Raw genomic sequence first — 15,758 nt, 5'->3', positions numbered from 1 at the left:
TTATCCTAAAGACAAACAAACACACCCATGCCCGAGGGAGGACTCGAACCTCCGCCGGGACCAACCGCACAGTCCGTGACTGCAGCGCCTAAGACCGCTCGGCTAATCCCGCGCGGCCCTGCCATGTTGTTGTTGATGTTGCTGCTGCGACTGCGCTGCCCTCCACTCCACTTTCCCGGCCGTGTGACGGGCGCCGGAGGTCTGCAGGAATGTGTGCCGCGCCGTTAGCCGGCGCGGGCGTCGAACCCGGGACCGGGTGCAGCGAGTTTCCCACGGCCGCGACGGATCGCCGACTCCTGCTGACGCGGTCCTAACAGGTCGGCGGAAGGTCCGCAGCTTACCTGGCAGCTAGGTGAGCCGAGAACTCTTACGTGACTTCTTTTATTTTATAGCCGTGAGTCGGGGACTGTTGGAGCATTGGGTGGGACTGACCAGCGGCATACGTCGCAAACGCGCCGCTAGAGAGCAGCACCCGCTACTTGCTTGGAAGCTCTTTTGTGAACAAGCGAGGTGCAGAAATATCGCTGTCATTTTCGTGTTGCTTCTGAAGAAAAATCACTTTCCATGTTTCCATGTTCCGAAAAGTGTCATCGGGTAGTTGCATAACTTTACTCTAGAGTTTAGTTTGCTCAACATTGTCGCAGTTTTTTTTTTTTTTTTAATTGCGAGAGTGACACGAGTGAAACTAAATTGAAATTACCTGCAGATAGAAATCGGGGTGATCCGTCTCTGCTAGATAATCGGGCGAGATAGACCAGTGTTGTTTGGGAGAGGTGCCCCACTTGTTTTAATGTGAGAGAGCTGGAACACAATTAAATTTAGCTTCAAGTTGTGTGGAATAATCCCACTGAACATGGCCGCAGCCTCAAATTATACTCATTTGTTGGAATCTATGTCCGTGCCAATCAAATAGAACAGCTGAGGCCAATCAGCCGCTTCAAAACTCAGGAAAAGACCTACCGATCCCAAGCGCGCCAAAAGAGCAGAAACACCTGTATAGGTCAAATTCCTTCATTGACACAACTGCGGACTCCATTGCTGCTAAGCGCAAAACTTCCAAGATTACCACTTGAAAACAGACCACTCCTTAGCCAACACAGACATCAACTATTTCTTCTATTGATACATCTGTGAATTTTAAGAGGAAGGTTGCAACTGTATCGAAAGTGCTAAATTCCGCTGAAAAAACTGAAACTAAAGAAAAAGATGGTTAAGAAAAGAAAGGAAACAAAACAGGCGCAAAAATGATCATTAAATTAAAATACCAGTGAAGAGAAAATAGACCATAGAAGCTAAAACAGAAAACAATACCACAAATTATACACCATGTTCGTCAGATGCAAGTCACAACTTTCAAACCGTGGTAGAATATTACGAAAGTAACTTTGATGAATGGGATGAAGATGAATGAGTTGCGTGTGGGGAAATGTATTACGAAATTTTAAAAAATATGATCAGTGAGTTTCTTGTCCACATTCGGCACATAAATCTTGTTCAACATTTGGTAATAAGTGCAACAGCTGTGCTGAGAGAAAGAAAAACTAATGCTTGAACAAAACCAAGAACTGATTAGAAAAACCAATGTTTAGTCGTGATTTATAATAAACTGATAAAACTGTTTTGGGCTATAATATTGTGTAGTATGATTCTGTATTCATAACAAAGAAAAATATGTAATATTAATTGAATCTTTTCTTCACGCACAGCCATTTTTTATGATATGTCACCCCAGTACACTGGCCCATCTCACCCATACACCTACGGGTGGGATGAAGCGCTCATGCCCATTTTCTTTTTACCACATTTCCTTTATTTTAAGTGGCAGTGCCTGAATAATGTATTGCACTTAATTTTATATGTTACACAATACGATTATCCCGTCAAAAGTAAAAAAAAAGTTGAAAGGTACATAAATTTTACGCTGAAAAAAAATGGTCCAGCTCTCCCGGACTTACCCTGTAATCACCAGTCCTTTAAAGAATGCCAGTCCATGTATATGAGAGCTTCAAACATCTGACTACTTCAGAAATCAGTTAATGTGTTAAGCATTTGTCGCTACTCGTGTAAGCGACAAAAAGCTTAGTAATGCTTTGAAATTACGTTTAAAGTTGCTGAAGGTCGGTAGCTGCTTTCATTATAACACGCTGGATGAATATACAACATATTACTTCCTCCCCAACGTACGTCTCTCTTAATAACCATAAGCAGAAAATCCGAGGAATTGGAACCAATACAGAGCCTTGCCGACAGTCAGTCTTCCCGCGTGCTATTCGCGAATGTGACAGGGTTGGAGGGCTCAGTTAGTGGTACAGAAAGTGCCCTCCGCTACCCACTATTAGATAGCTCGCCGAGTATGACCAGATTAATAGTGTGTGGGTAATCTGCGCTGCGTGTAAGCAGAAGGCCGTTTCTGACTGCATGTCGAGGTTTACAACGCCACATCTCCTGAACTATTAGTCGTACACTGATATAATTTTGCAGGTATATCTGTTACAGTAAAAACCCGTTTTTAGTTAGAACGCGTTCTTACTAGTTAAAACTAGTTTTTACTGAGCCACTTCGTGAAAACGCGTTTTGCCTAGTTAAAACTAGTTTTAACTCACTTTCGCTTTTGACCAGCAGTAAATTCTAGTTGTAACTAAGGCTATCAGTGTCAACTAGTTTCAGTTAGTAAGAACGCGTTCTAACTAAACTAGACAGAACTAGTTTTCACTAAATTTATTTAGGGGCAAATATTAATATTAAGAGCAACTACGTGTTGATTGAAATAAAAAACAGCATTTTGTGTTGTGCAATGCAATATTTATTGAGAATATTGACCATACATCTAAGTCGTTAATATTAACTACAGCAATACGAAAATAACCATACACTGAAGAAACATTTTAAGGAACATTACAAAGCCATATTAAGAGTATTAGTTACGAAAGTGGAAACAAAATAATCGTACAGTAGAAGTATATTAATTACTCGTACATTTAACAAAAATTGCTACAGTCTTAATAAAAGAGAAACGTACCAAAAAAAATTGGAAATTAAATTTTGATTATTTGTTATTGCAAGGCAAACTGTCGTGACATTTTGAGTTACAAAGGTCTTTTTCCTACAAAAGCACCTTTTTGAAATACATGCCTTCTGGCACACACAGCGTACAAATCCTTGTCCTGAACCTAAGGCTTCCATCTTGGCAGCAGTTCTTAGTGATACCTTTGTCTCTGGCACGTCTTCCAGCAGCAAGAATTTCTCTTTGGACACGTCGAATTCGGATATGGGAGAGAACTTTTAATTGGCTTGTTTGAAAGGCGATTAGGTGCTTAATACATATTATAAAATATATTACAAAATGGTTCAAATGGCTCTGAGCACTATGCGACTTAACTTCTGAGGTCATCAGTCGCCTAGAACTTAGAACTAATTAAACCTAACTAACCTAAGGACATCACACACATCCATGCCCGAGGCAGGATTCGAATCTGCGACCGTAGCGGTCGCCCGGCTCCAGACTGTAGCGCCTAGAACCGCACGGCCACCCCAGCCGGCAAAACATATTACAATGTAAGTATTAAAACTTACAATATTAATTAGTTACTTGAATAGTTAGCAACATTTTCAGAACATTAAATCAATGAAGTAAGGAATATGTCTGACATTTGTCCTTAATTATTGTAATCAATGCAGAAATACATACCTGCAATACAATTTGTCGAGTATCCTATATTTCGTTCCAATCTTGTGCAAGCCCTGTTCATCTTTTCACTTTACCAGAACACAGTGTGTGAAAAGTGTTTTTCTACGTTATTTGTGAAAATACTTGTTATAATTACGTGTGCATCACAACACCTCAGCATTATGGAAGTACTTGCCACACGAAAACATGACAAGCTACCTGTAGTAATTAACACACAAGTGATCCAGAAAATTCATACACACCACATGTAAAGAATAAATAAAAACGAAAACCCACTGATGATGGCACAGTGGTGCCGAAACATGTTTGAGTACTGAGAATGTTTTCGGGGGGAGGGGGGGGGGGAAATCTCCTGCAGCTCATGTTACGTTCTGAGCACTTGCTGGGATGGAACTGAATCAAAGGAAGCATCGAGGTTGCATGAAAGCACGCTACAGCTATGTTCATGATTGCATCTTGTACTTATTTGTAGCTATGAATGTGAAATGAAATTAAACTAATGGCACAGTTCAGGGTCAAGTAGTTTGCAACGTAAAGGCTAGTGCAGTGCAACTTAGTGTCAGCTCGAGTAGGCCGGCAAGCACGGTGTCGAGCGTCATGAAAACTTGCGGATTATGTCGACGAACTCCGAGCATTACTAAAGGGCACTGCCCCGCTAAGCTGTATGGTATGATCACGTTACGCGAATGCAGTCGCCCTTAGTGTGCCAAGTAAGAAGCTGCAAGGTTACTTGATGCAAATGTTTACGTATGATGCGGGCCAATTGCTTGGATCGCAGCTGCATGAATGTGAAAGAAAAGGGAATTGTATGTTACATGTCCACGACTTTCACTTAGGTCTAAAACATTTTAGATTTTAAATAAATAATAAAAAAACAGCGAGTTACCTGTGAACAGTATATGCCAATTACGCTTTTTCATTTAAACCCAGAATACTTCAAAGTAGAAGTGTAAGTCATACAAACCTAACTCGTCAGGTTTCAATCAGACTCTTCAGTTTACCCGATAGAGCTGATGAATCACTGAAAAAAATAATTTACCTATTGTTATACTAGTACCTTTAAAAGTAATAGTTATCTTTCAAATAACTTCCGGGAATTCAGCCAGGTAACACTTTCAGCGACCTCCGATATTTCGGCGGGAGAAGACCCCGCCATTTTCAAGGCAAACTGCAACGGACAGGCGGCGTACATGCAAATTTAAAACCTCGGTTCTCGGACTGATGCAGGAAAGACACCGACTGAACACTAGTGCCACCAAAGATGACCAAAGTCAGTGCTACCGATAGATTACAAATTCGCAGGTCAGGTAGCATTGACTCTGTCCCACAGTTTTTTGACAAGGGAGAGAGCAGGATTCCAAACAGAGTTTAAACAAAAACCTCCATCCCTGTTAACGAGGTTGCTCGCTAATTTAATCTCAACTGCCTCCTTAATAACACTGTCCCAATAGCTGAACATGCCAATATCTCGGTGCTATTAAATAACATGGGGTGACCAGTATCCAAGCAATGTTCGGCAATAGCAGATCTACTTGGCTCCTGTAATCGTGTGTGTCGTTTATGCTCAGTATATCGGTCCTCCACGGTCCTGATAGTTTGACCAATATATGCCGTGCCGCAGTTACAAGGAATACGACATACACCCGCCTTACGCAGTCCAAGATCATCCTTAACGGAACTCAAAAGTGCTCTAATTTTAGATGGAGGTCGGAAAACACATTTCACATCGTATTTCCGTAAAATACGACCGATCTTATTGGACGTGTTTCCTACGTAAGGCAAAAAGGCAGTAGACTTAGGTGTTGACTCAGAATTATCATCAATCACCCGATGTACAGTTGGTCGATAGGGCAACGCGCGTTCAATCTGTCTATCACTAGAATCATTTTGACGAAATGTAACTTCAAGATGGGACAGCTCAGCTGGCAAAGTCTCAGCGTCAGAAACGACATGTGCCCTGTGTACCGCTTCACGCTGAGACGAATGGTGACAACTATTAGCCTGTAAGTACAAGTCGGTGTGAGTACGTTTCCTGTAGACTGCATGTCCCAATGATCCATCACCCTTTCTCCTAACCAACACGTCAAGAAAGGGAAGGCAACCATCCTCTTCCACCTCCATCGTAAAACGAATGTTCGGGTGGATCGAGTTCAGATGTTCTAGAAAGGCATTCAAATGCTTCCTACCATGAGGCCAAACAACAAAGCTATCGTCAACATTTCTAGAGAAACAGTCGGATTTCAAAGGCGCCGACTCCAATGCACGTTCCTCGAAGTCTTCCATAAACAAATTTGGGATCACAGGAGACAACGGACTACTCATCGCAACTCCATTTGTCTGCTCGTAATACTCGTCATTGAATAAAAATTGGATGTCAACATATGCCTAAAGAGATTAGTTAATTCGGCACCAAACCTAGCCTCAATTAGCTGCAACGAATCAGACAAAGGAACACGAGTGAAGAGAGAGACCACATCGGAACTCACTAAAATATCAGAGTCATTCAACCGCAGTCCCTCCAAACGACGTAAAAAAATCAGCTGATTTCGTCATATGATGTTCACACCGACCTACTTGTGGACTCAACAGAGTAGCAAGATGCTTGGTGACACGATATGTCGGAGCGCCGATGTTATTGTAGGACGGAAAGGAACCCCTACCTTGTGAACCTTCGGAAGGCCATATAACCTAGGGGGAACAGCACTATACGTGTTAAGACTCTTGATAGTGTCCTGCGACAACCACTTTTCTTCAGGAGGCTGTTGGTCATTCTCTCAACACTTTTTGTGGGGTCAGAATCGATTCTGAAAGTGTTACCTGGCTGAATTCCCGGAAGTTATTTCAAAGTTGTATACACCAGGAGAAACTCAGGTCTCACAATAGTTATCTTGTTGTAATGAATAAGAAATTGTGGGGATGGGCTTTTTCCGAATCTTTTGTAATATTACAAAAGTTAGTCTGTGGAATTTTTAAACATATTCTAAGTAATTTCTCACTTTTCAAACTAAGAATTAGAAAACACATTTCAGAAATTCGCCTTACTTCAACTTCTTCCGTTCTTTTACTTTAACGCACGGTATTTATAATTACTTTAGACCTGCAATACCACAGCATTTCAAGAAAACTCATACTCATAGCACCTACAAGTCTTTGTTTTCTGTTCGTTTAGAGAAAAGTATATATATTTGAGTGGACATTACTAGCATGAAATAACTGGTAGTAAACTGTAATAATCTGTCAAACCAACATTAAAAATTTTCTTTTACAATTTGCGGGTGTATAAACAAACTACGCATCAAAGTGTCATACTTTGTAGGAAATGAAGAGTTATTTAGAAAATTTACGGCTTTGGACACAGGAGCTGAAGAAATGTATACTAAAATTAGAAGGTTTCTATCAGCAACGGCAGCAATTACATAAATTTTATAGCATATGGTCGAAACTTAACGAGTGGAAAGAAACAGGATATTTTTTTCCAAATCTTGACGACGTACCACACATCGTTGTTCTGAAGATTTTTAGAATGGAGAAAAGTAACCAGTTTTTGATCAATCAGCTGTTGAAAAACTCCTAAGGAACATGCATAGAATCAATCACTAGTTAGTTGAGAAAGAGAATTCCTGGACGAGCACAGTTAACAGTTAATAGACGAGAGTGAAACGAATGGAAAAATGAACAAATTAGTAAATTACCGATTGATCTACTTAAAAGAAAAATTTTACACGAAGATGTATTTGAAATTAAAAGAAAAGGAAAACCCACTACTAGTTCAATGCTGGCAATTTTACTCATGTTTCTGTCTTTTAAGTTACTACGGAAATGGGCAGGAAAGAGTTATCCATAAACTAACACTGAATGGCTTGTCTGTTAAGTCATTAGTTTCTATCACAACGGCGTAAAATACGACCCCTTTTAGAGGTGCGTTCGTTTTGATTTAAAACATGTTGGAGAAACATCTCTTGTGCTTACTTTGTATATGTGACGATTAAATTGATAGTTTTTGCGAATTATCTTCTCGAAGAACCATCTCATGGTATATCTCTCCGTGCTCCAAAGGGATCAATCACGCAGGGTGGATGGCGAAAGATTCATATATTGAAAAAAATTATGTTCCCAGTGTAAGGTGTCAGTCAAATCCAACACTTTCCATGACAACCCTGACATGATAAGCAAATCCAATAGTATGTCACATAGCTCCGAATAAATCGTGACATTAAATTAACCAAAGTAATACGAGTAACGAGTGAGCAAAAGGAATACCACAGACTAACACAAGAATGCCTAAATGCATGTCATACCTTCCCACCATGAGACAGACGCAGTTCCGAGGGGAGAAACGAGAACAGAAGCCGAGAGCAGAACCGTGTTAAGCTAGAAGGCCCTACGATAAGGGACGGACACCCACGTTGCCAGCTAACCACCAGGACCACCCCCAGCCCATGTTAAAAGATAGAGCCCTCCAGAAGAACAGTATAGATCTTATGATAACACTAAAAGGGCCACACCAGCCGCAAGTTTTAGCGTGAGACTTTTTCGCGTCTCTGTTACGTTGCAAACGTTAAAAACATTGCCCCACCACGAAAAGTAACCGCCAGGACCACCCCCAGCCCATGTTAAAAGATAGAGCCCTCCAGAAGAACAGTATAGATCTTACGATAACAGTAAAAGGGCCACACCAGCTGCAAGTTTTAGCGTGAGACTTTTTCGCGTCTCTGTTATGTTGCAAACTTTAAAAACATTTCCCCACCACGAAAAGTATAACGTTTCTCATTGGATAGACAGAATTTTTGTAGGCGGAGCTTAAGGTTAACATTGAGACCCTGATTGGTCAGATGAAAACACAGCCAGATAGTTTTTTTTAAACCAACTTCGTTAAATTGTAGTAAGGAGAAGTTAGGAGAGATTTGCGAGCTGTATGGAGCTGCGTCGCCCGCCGCCCTCTGACACTGCATAACCAACGACAAGGTAATGAACGCATAAGGCTTCACTCAGAACTGCACAAGTCTCATCTGTTACATCCCCGTTTTGCGTAATACTAGTGTCGATCGTCAATTAAAGCTCATGGTGTTCACATTTGCTACGTGAAGTAAAAATCTGAACCGCGATGATTTTTCTGTTATATAATTATTGAGAAGCCACATTGAAACGCGTACGTTTCATATGTATTCAGTACGAGCGATGGCGAGGCATGACAGAATCTCTGACCAGAGAGTTATTTATCGTTGCTAGTCTGCGCTTGACCGCGCGAGTGTTCAGTTGCGAGTTGCACTCTGTCTGCAGTAGTAGTCAGTCGGCAGTAGTTGTAGCGAGTGGGCGGTTGTACTGAGCGGGCGTCGGCATGCGTCGGCGGCGTGCTCTCCTTGCATCTCTGGTCACGGTTCGGGACGAGGTATATTGTTATAGAAGGTAATGAAGCAGCATTGCGCTCAGCTAATAACATATGTTAATTGTAATTAATTTGTTCAAGAATTGCCCCGATAATAATTTTCTTATAAAGTAACTGTTTTAAAGAAAAAGATTCATTTCAAGTTAAATAATGCTTCCTATGCATTCCCTCCAAGAATCAAAATTAAATATGGGCCAGCATTGCACGGAGCTGTGCCGAAAAATAAGAGCAGATCTAGATGCAGTTTTATGGAGGTAAGAATTTATCAGGTTTAATTATTTCACAGGGCCGAAGGTCAGCGCAGCTGCCCTTATAAGATTTATCAGGTTTAATTATTTCTGTTCACATGTTACATTCAGTTCATGCTTTATTATTTAATTAATATTGTGTGGTTTTACGATCAATCATCATCCCGTAATTTTGTGGGGAGTTTACATTTGGGCCATTATTATTCTTTAATTTTGCAAGCAGGTTACGCTTAGCTCCATTTTCCTATTTAACGATATTTTGTGGGGAGTTTAGATTTTTGGCTCATTTTCATTAACATTGACATTTCAGATTTCTTGTGAGGAGGTTACACTTTCACTTATATTGACTTTTAAAATTTTTGCGGGAAGGTTACAACATCAGCCACTGTACTTTACGACAAGTTAAATAAGTAATTAAAGATGATTGAGGGTCACTGTAGACCATTTTGATAGTTTTCTCTTTTATGAAACATAACTTAAATCTAGATTATAGATGAGATATGGCATAGGTCATCCTTCGATCCATTGTAGAACTTGGAAACCCATTCAGGGAATATTCGTTCACATTTTCGTTGAACGCAGTTGGTTTTTATAATCCTGTATAAAATATTTGCTTTTATCAATAGTGCAATTTATAAACAACGTTTTGTGAGTAGAATAAAAATTCCAATGGTAAACTTAACTGCTTTTTCGACGTTATTTTACCAGCTAACTGAAAACAGGAAAGCCTTGAACCCCTTCCACTAAATGTAGTTAGTATTAAGATTCTTTTACAGAGAGTGCAGTGGTGCTGACGCTGAAATCATTAAAGATTTGATTATATCATCGATAGTCTCACTGAACTCTTCTCAACTCTACATGTCATGTGTGGTCTGGCGTCTCCTTACCAGCAACAGGTCCCAGGTTCAAACTAGACAATTCCCTAAAAAAACACGCTCAGAGCATCGTTGTGCGAAAGTGGTAGGGAGACACGACTTAGAACAGACAGACACCACCCAGAATGTTAGAGAATGGCGACCCTGCCAGGATGCTAAAATACCATGATTGAAGGTCCACCACATGCCTAACTAGGTCAAAAAAATATCTTGTTGAAAAATTTTTGTAACAAAATTTTTTTTCCTAAAGTTATAAATAGTCGAAAACAGTAGCTGCAGCGATAGATAGTAAGAAAGTATTCAATAGAACGTGAGACATTCTAGCAGAGACAATAGCATACTTAATGCATTTTAATATTGCTAGAATTAAGTTTTCTCTCCAATGCAAGCGCACAGGTGGCGGATACATCGTTGACAAGTTGGTTCTGACCCAACAAGTAATTGAATGGATTGTCAAGTCGTGTGTGCAAAAAGTTTATGAAAGGCGTGAGATCGTATGAGCGCATGTTGACGCGAAGTAGCGCGCGTGTACTGCTTTTGAAACAGAAAATTAAGGATTCGGAAAGATTAGCAATGGCAGATCGAGACCTTGACCGAATTGAGGTAGAGACCCAAGATGAAGATGGACAGAGAATAGAGGACAGTACAACAGACTATGCAGTATCGCGAGAAATAGGACAGATAACGCACCATAACGAGGATAATGTACGCCAAGGCACAGAAAACCTAGGTCAGCATTCGACAGAGGAGCAGGAAAGTAAGCCGATGAGGATTCTAACTTGCGTCTTGAATACATAGAACCCATAGTACAAGTAATCAGAGCTCCCTCACCACAGAGTACAAGGAATGCGAGCAGAAACGTGGCACCGCACAGTTCAATGCAATCGGTTGCGAACCAACACTTGGGCGAAAACACAGAGCGTAGGACGTCGGAAGAAAACGCAATAGGACCCACCAATCTGGCAGAATTATTACAATTAATAGCGGCAACCATGACAAGACAAAATAAAGAAATTGCGAACCAAATTAAAATTCAGAATGCAGAAACGACGAAACAAATTGCAGAAACCACGAGACAAATGCGTGAGATTAAAGAACAAAACAAAAAAATTCTGTTACACCTAAGTCATATTGAAGACGAGGCAAAAGAATCTCGAGAAGTGATAGGAAACTTAGTAACAGGTCACAATCAATTGAGAACAGACACTGACAAGGTACAAACGGACGTACAAACATTGCTTAATGACACTCAGGACGAAATCAAAACATTACGTAACAACACCCAGGGAGAAGTCAAGAACCTAGAGAAACAGATAAACGTAATTACTAGACAAGCAGCAGATACAGCGCGTGAAATTGTTGAAAACAGTGTGTTACACAAACGAAATGTTGCAACGAATGAATGGTTAATTTATATCCCAGATGAACTAATTAATAAATACATATGGTATACACATTTAAGTAATGGCCACTTTGGACCAAAGAAATGCTTTTTAAAAATAAAACAAACAAGTCATTTTCCTAATATGGAAAGACGAATTAGAACAGTATTAGTCAAATGCAAAAAATATATGAGGGCTAAACACGTCACTTTCCAAACCAAACCACCTATATTTCCAATAATCCATAAAAAATTAAAACAAATAGCTGCAACAGATTTGATGGGGCCCCTCCCACGCACAAAAAATGGATATATTTTCATATTTGTCGTTTTGGAACTTACTTCTAAATATGTTACCTTGACACCATTAAAACGGGCAACAGGTCTTACTATAAGTAAAGCATTTAGACAAGATTTTCTCAGACAAGTAGGTGGAACGAATAATTTCGGATAATGGCCCACAATACAAATCAGTGCAATGGCAGAACACGTTAAAACAACACAAAATAAAACCCATCTACATATCTAAGTACAAACCTAGCGTAAACCCAGCAGAACGATCTATGAAGGACATAGGCACTTTATGCCGATTATATGCAGACAAAAGACACAACACACCATCTCTCCAGCAAACAGAAACACAAAATACAAAAGTTTTACGGTGCATACAAAGGACCTGTCATAATTAGCCGAATTGCTCATGATAATGCTGTGGAACTAATGAACCCAAAAACAGGCAAAACCTTAGGACTTCACCATGTGAGCCATATCAAAAAGTTTGAAGATTAATTTTATTACTGGTAAATAATTAGCACAATATTTCAAGATTATGTTGCAGATAAGATAGTCAGGAGAAAGAAGAATGAAGAAAGAGGAAGGTGGGAAAAAGAAAGTAGTTTCAATAAAATCAAAAACAAAAATAACACCAAGAGTAGCATAGATTAAGGTGAAGGGATAAAGCGTAAATAGTCTAACAGCATGAAATACTAAAATCTGCCAGGAAGTTTCATATCAGCGCACACTCCGCTGCAGAGTGAAAATCTCATTCTGGAAACATCCCCCAGGCTGTGGCTAAGCCATGTCTCCGCAGTATCTTTTCTTTCAGGAGTGCTAGTTCTGCAAGGTTCGCAGGAGAGCCTCTGTAAAGTTTGCAAGGTAGGAGACGAGATGCAGAAGTAAAGCTGTGAGGACCGGGCGTGAGTCGTGCTTCGGTAGCTCAGATCGTAGAGCACTTGCCCGCGAAAGGCAAAGGTCCCGAGTTCGAGTCTCGGTCGGGCACACAGTTTTAATCTGCCAGGAAGTTTCAGCTTTATGTATAGTTAAATGATGATAGCGTCCTCTTGGGTAAAATATTCCGGAGGTAAAATAGTCCCCCATTCGGATCTCCGGGTGGGGACTACTCAGGAGGACGTTGTTATCAGGAGAAGGAAAACTGGCTTTCTGTAGGTCAGGGCGTGGAATGTCAGATCCCTTAATCGGGCTGGTAGGTTAGAAAATTTAAGAAGCTTTTGCAGGGTAGATTAGCATGGAGAGCTGCACCAAACCAGTCTCTGGACTGAAGACCACAACAACAACAACAGTTTTTTTTACATAGTCAGACAGAGTGAATCACCTAAAATTTCCAACGCAAATATTGCGGTAATGGAAACTGCTATTGATGTGCGCTTTTCACAGATAGAATTTGTAGTCAGGAGGTCATATTATTAGCCAGCAAACAGATTTTAGTAATATTTAGAACGTGTTTTTTATGAGAACGTACACTTTTTGAATGGAGGAATGCCTATTGACATTAACAGACTAAAACTAGGTTAAGTTATAGGGTCAGTGGTGTTTGTTGCAGGAGTCTAATGCGAGCCATTTATGAAATACAGGTCCGCCGCTTTTAGTTTGTTAAAGTGTATGCTTGCACAAAGTATTGTGAAAATCCTTTGATAACTTACAACACAAGTCCCTGACTTGCAATCTATTCCGTGAAAACCGCATATCAATAGCGATTTTCATTTCCGTAATATTGTATACGTTATAAAGATCTTTACATCGCTTAGTGTCTTAAATGATATTCTTTTTCAGCACACCAATTCCACGACGACGCTCAATGGGTCACAAATATGGAGTGGCATCATCGGACCTTTCGAGGCGGCTACAAAGGAAATTTCCGGTGACAAACATCGCACCAGCAGCACAGTCACAAACCAGATGGGGACAGTCGCTGTAAACGAAATAACCAAAAGAATCCGCCCTATAGAACATTTAAACGTTTTTGTCATTGCAAACATTTGAGACCCTCTCTTCGAGAGAATGCAGAGTAGCATGCTCGGAGATGTGCGAATGCTGTAGCAAAACTTAAATTTTTCATGAACTCTATTTTGCGTCAAGACGAAGCTATTGAGTGCGACTGTAACATGTCTGACGCGGAATGACCATCACGACTAAGTACAGTATCTCAGCAAAAGATGTGGACACTCGTATGCAGTGTGGGATTGACCAGTAGATTCCACGACATGCGGACTCCAGAGTATGAAATGAAGCATGGAGTGCCGTGTTGTCAGTAGCATAGAGCAAATATCTCTGGAGTGAGCATTGCGTTCTGCGCATGTTGTAAACGTTAAACCAGGATTGTCACGTGTTTTCAGGACTTCGCTGTGCGTGTGTGCTTTCTGCAGCGTTTGAAGTTTATAATATCAAGAGTTTTTATTGTGTTTCACCGTTTGTTTATAGTGTAATAGCGATGGTGAATTACTGTTGTTGCTACGGATGCAACGAAAAATATATGAAAGGAGGGATAGTAACTTTTCATGGATACACACCATGTAGATCTAACTATAGTTATCATATTAGTAAGAGACACTGTATATGTTTAAAAATTACGAGACGCATTATAATTAAGGCTTGATTCTGTAGACCTATTTTTCTATGATTTTATGACTACATAATAGATATTACAGCTCGTACAAAAGCTTACAAACAATCGCTTCCTCTCGTAAATTTGCTAGTGGAACAGGAAAGGGAATGATAAGTTGTTTCAGCAAATACTATCCTCCATGCATTTATCAGTGACTTGTCGATTATATACATAGATTACTCTGTCTACTATTTATTTAATTAACTGAGAGCAGGTACGTAAAATGCGTTAAATAAATACTTCTAAGTGTCAGCAGTAAGAAAAATTGTGCTTTAGGTCGCAAAAACGAGAAAATTAATACGCAGAAATAGCAGAAAAATAGGACGAATTAGCAGGGATATAATCGCTAATGTGTGGCAAATTCGGTGTTTTTCGGACACTACAGTACTAGCGTTCTGTCAAATCGTTTTGCAAGACTATCACTGAAAAAATGTAGGTCAGGCTCTGTAATACTATAAAGTGCCGTATCATACCGAAAACTACCTAAAATCGAGTGCATCTGAACTCGTGACACCTATCGCAAAAAAGCAGAATGGAATATCACTTGCCCTTAAAAGTTACGTAGCTGGTTTATTCCCGGTATCAAATGGATACTGTTAAAATGTCTGCGCAACATATATAAATAATCCACGACACGTACGAAAAGAATCCGTCTGTACTAGAGATGTAGTGACATTCTAAATATACAGGGCGCTATACGGACAAACACACTATTTCCCGAGAACACGTGACCAGGCCGGCAAAGTATGTTGACAACACAAAATCTGTTCTGCGCATGTGAATGCTCACGCCAGAGATATTTACTCTATGGTCAGTAGAGAAGAGTCAGCAGCAGATTGGGTCGGTCAGGTAGCCCAGTGTTTTCGAATGTGGACCAGTCACTGGATGTCTCGTGATTAACAGATCCATAAGGGATATTCCAGCCGTTCTGAAGCAGCACAATTCCCCTCTGAGTGAAATGATTGTGATGTGGACACGCGCAAGAACAACAACGGCTAGCCCGCGACTAGGCGGCAGTCATGTACCGACGGGACAGGGACCGCCCAACATCGCGGAGGGCGCTTATGAGAAATGGCACAAAATCAGCGCATGGAGTCATTTCCAAAGTGATACCGGCATTCCAGGTAGAACAATGACTGTGCGTGGGGAGTTAAAGAGAACGGGTACGACGGTCCAGAAGCTGCTGTAAGGCACACATTTCTGCAGTCGATTGTCAGTGACGAAGGAGGTGGCGTCACTGGACAGCGTATTATGTCTCCATGCACGTCGTCAAATATG

The 15,758-nt window shown here is 40.5% G+C and overlaps 1 protein-coding gene across 1 annotated transcript in view; it reads left to right on the top strand.

Moving 5' to 3' along the window:
* Positions 1-239: 239 nt before the first annotated feature.
* The window catches only part of LOC126424885 (uncharacterized), a 326,155-nt gene continuing 310,636 nt past the window's right edge, over positions 240-15,758 (top strand). Inside the window, exon 1 of the mRNA XM_050087717.1 lies at positions 240-352. The gene's annotated coding sequence lies outside the window, so the exon portion shown is untranslated. The remainder of the gene's footprint in view (positions 353-15,758) is intronic.

Source organism: Schistocerca serialis, chromosome 10 (genome assembly GCF_023864345.2).
Source record: "Schistocerca serialis cubense isolate TAMUIC-IGC-003099 chromosome 10, iqSchSeri2.2, whole genome shotgun sequence".
NCBI classification, from domain to species: domain Eukaryota; kingdom Metazoa; phylum Arthropoda; class Insecta; order Orthoptera; family Acrididae; genus Schistocerca; species Schistocerca serialis.
Note: the sequence above shows the minus strand (reverse complement) of the source record. Positions and strands in the feature narration are given on the sequence as shown.